The sequence below is a fragment of the Pogoniulus pusillus genome, chromosome 14 (assembly GCF_015220805.1).
Source record: "Pogoniulus pusillus isolate bPogPus1 chromosome 14, bPogPus1.pri, whole genome shotgun sequence".
NCBI classification, from domain to species: Eukaryota; Metazoa; Chordata; class Aves; order Piciformes; family Lybiidae; genus Pogoniulus; species Pogoniulus pusillus.
The window spans coordinates 22797013-22800766 of record NC_087277.1 but is presented as its reverse complement, the minus strand read 5'-3'; positions in this window follow the sequence as shown (position 1 = coordinate 22800766).

The following is a 3754-nucleotide window of genomic DNA, read 5'->3' as shown; positions in this document are numbered from 1 at the left end:
CTTGAAAATAAAAGAAAGATTGTTACAAGATAGGTAAGGAATAAGCAATTAGGATGTTACCTGTCTGGACTCACTTAGGTATTTAATTGAAGCTTTCTGAAAGCTGCAACTACCATTAAAGAAAAAAAAAAAAAAAGTAATAACACGTGCTCTGAAAATGTCTCTATTACTATAAAGCAGTTCCATTATTTTAGCATAATGTGAAGCTATAAATCACAACATCAACTTTGACAGAAAACATTAAACTAAACTAAAAAGGTTAGGAATGTTGATTCATCCAATAAAGATTCCTAATTATACTTTATTCTGGACATTGAGGTCCTAAAGAATGTCCAGAGAATGAAAGGAAAACTGATGAAGGGTCTGGAGAGCAGGTGTTGCAAGGAGCAACTGAGGGAATTGGGGTTGCTTGGTCTGGAGACAAGGAGGCTAAGGAGCTCTCCACAAGAATGTCAAAGAGGTTGTAGTAGGCTAAGTGTTGCTCACTTCTGATAGTAACAATTGATGAGATGCGTAGAAATGGCCTCAAGGTTTAGGCTGGATATTAGAAGAAATTTCTTCTCTGCAAAGGTTATCAAGAACTGGAATAGGCTTCTCAGGAAAGTGTTTAAGAGAGGCAGATATGACACAGTAAAACCCCTCTGAATCTTATTTCACTGCTGCTTCAGGGAGGGAGAAAATTAAGCCAAGCCTGCTCTCCAGCCAAACAGTCATAAATATGCTGCTGGTTTATTTTACTTCTCTGGTATGCTGTTTGACACAGCTCTTCAGTGCACAGCTTAAAATATCAGATGTAAGTCTGTGTGCTGTTTTGGGGATTAGCTTTTATGTCTTACTGCCTGCTCACTCTTTAAAAGTCAAGTAATCATAAGACTTTATTTCCAAGACCTGGAGGAATTCTCTGAGGCTTGTGAGTCTCTCTTTTTTTGTTCATAAATTACACAGATAAGCAGAAAAAAAAACAGCTTTATAGCAGAGAACCGTAGTGTAATTCTGTGCATGACATCACCCTGTGCTACTTCTTACTTTCACTAAAAAGTCTCATAAATGAAGTCTAAAATACCCCATATGAAACACTCCAACAAGCTGTGCTCTCCAGTTCTTCTGAATCTTTAATATCTGTATTTTCCCTTGAGAGACTACAGGTAGTATTCAGAATGAGATATAGGATAAATAAGTTAGCCCTAAAATTGAACCATGTTGATCACTGATGAAATAGTGATGCTTGAATGTCCTTTTTTTGCTGCCTACTCATTGCCTTCATTATGCATCTTACTTGGCCAGTAAGAATTCACTTCAAGATCATTTGATTCAGTTTCCTTTTCTTATGCCTTTTCCTCCCCATATAGTTTTGGCAAATAACATCATTAATCACTTAAGTTCCTAAAAAACTCTACCTAATTTATTCTCTAATTTATCCTCAACTCTTTTAAACCAGATCTAGTGTAGTATAATCAGATGAACTGAACATACCAAAATACCTAACCCAAGAAAATAGCAGCCCATGTATCAATCATTTCCCACCATAACAAGTGTTTTCTTTTTTCCCTGGTGGCCAACTTTGAGAACAACCAAAAATTGAATTTATTTTTCCCATTAGTGGAGACCCATAAAACCACTGCTGCATTCCACTGTAAGTTTTCCTTTGCAAGTTGAGAGGAATGACACTATGATTCTGTAAAAATAAGATGCTGGATTTCAACCTGTTTGTCTTTAGACCATCTAAGCATTGGTAAATCTGTGAAAACATTGAGTTGCTTCTTTATTTTTCCACTTTCCAGCAGATCCAAGAAAATATTTCCAAATTGTGGTAAATATGAAGCTTTTTGGCTAACCAAAATAACTCTGAACTGCTCTATTAGAAGGTAGGCCATGATCTCTGCAGTTTCCATTTCAGGCTTTTTAAAAGATCAGTTTAAGAAAAAACAATGAAGATGCAGAAACAAAGAGAGATTTTGGGTCCCAGGCAGCGTTCATGAAAGCAAAACAACTTTGTGCTCTAAATATAATGGGGTTAATTTTTCCCTTAAATTTTCACAGAAGGCCTGTGCTTCCCCCTGAGTACATGAACCAGGTCTCCCAACACTCAGAAGAATACCCTAAATCCCAAACACTAAGATTTTAGGAGGCAGTGTTCAAGTCCAGATTGCCCTGGATATAGAGACAAAGAACAAATGTGTAAGGCACTGGCTAGAGGCTCTTGGCCTATTTTTCCCACAGCCCACAATAAGGCTATTAATTAATGGACTATAATACACGAAGGCTTCGCCATAGCACTCTGAAGAGTTTCTGCTAAGAGCAGTGAACCAGCAAAGACTTTTGATCAAAAATGAAACATAAAAAAAAAAGATTGCCAAGCATCTATTTTAGGATGCTACATGTCGAAATTGTCTGTCTCCCATTCCTTGTAAACATATTAGGTATTCATTTGATTGGAGAAGCTCTTCATGAGGTCATTGAGGACACAGTCTGACTTTTTGCAGTTCAGGCAAGGCCTCCTTCCATTCAGGTCACTTTGCTCCTGAAAATCAAATCATACACTTTATCAGCTGAAGTCTCTGTTACTCGTCATCACAATATACCTCCCACTGTAAGATGTTAGAAGATATGAGTAAATAATAATAAAATGTAATGTTGCTCTTGTTTATCAGGGACAGATTGCCACTCCAGCCAGATGGTCAAGTAATCTATTGTGAAAAACAACTATTGCAACTACGACCATTTCTCAGAATAATTACCCATGAATATTTTTTTTCCATTATTTAGCTAGCTGGCTCTAGTCCACAGTATATTTATTTTTGAGGAAGGTCCTTCATTTTTCAGTAACTTGAGAGAGAATTATAGAGCTACACTTAAATGTTGCACTCATTTATGCATGCTTCTATGACTGAATACTAAACTGTATCATGTATGGCTCATATACAAAGTAGAGAAGATCTCTGAAATATTTCATTGTATTCAGAATAGGAATTATCCAGCTTGACAAGGTACTAAGGTTTGATATGATTGCTAATCTGTTTTTCTAACTTGGCATCTAAAAGGGCTCCTTTGTCAATGCATGTAAGCCACTGCAAAGCATACATCCAGGCTTTTCTTATAGCAAATAAAGATAACTACATGCATATAGGAGATGATTCACTTGAAACAGTTGTCAGGAAACATCTCTTGCTCAGCTTAGTAGAGCATCTCTTTAAATGAAGATTCTATACATCATAGGTTGGACTGGATGATCTTGGAGGTCTCTTCCGACCTGGCTGATTCTATGATTCTTAGTTTCTAGTTGGCTGAAAGTAGGTGAGACAACTGCTGTCCTTGGCTAGTATCTTCTCTTTAATAAATTTAGCAGAGCAGCATCCTATTCACAGTAATACTGGAGATGTACTTCCCTTGGCCTCGTGTTAGAGCTGTCCTGTAAAAAGAAGCTACCCAGTAATACAATAAGTTGAATTATTAATTGAATGTGCTGAACACATAGCCCAGATGACAGTCAAGCACCCCATATAACATTTTTCTTTTAAGCATTTCTTTCCTCTATCTCTAGAAGAAGTCTTTGTGATCCAAGGAATGCCTTTATTTTTCAAAACTGTCAGAGCTAAGTTGACTTTTAACCACCTTTTGTTTCCTTTCAAAGCAAATAAAACCTTTTTTCCCCCCTATTTCTAAGAAGAATGAGCAACCGCTGCAATGGACTTAGCTACAGATTACTGTAAGCACACTTCTTTCATTTGACAAATCTGTTTAGTCTTCCAACATG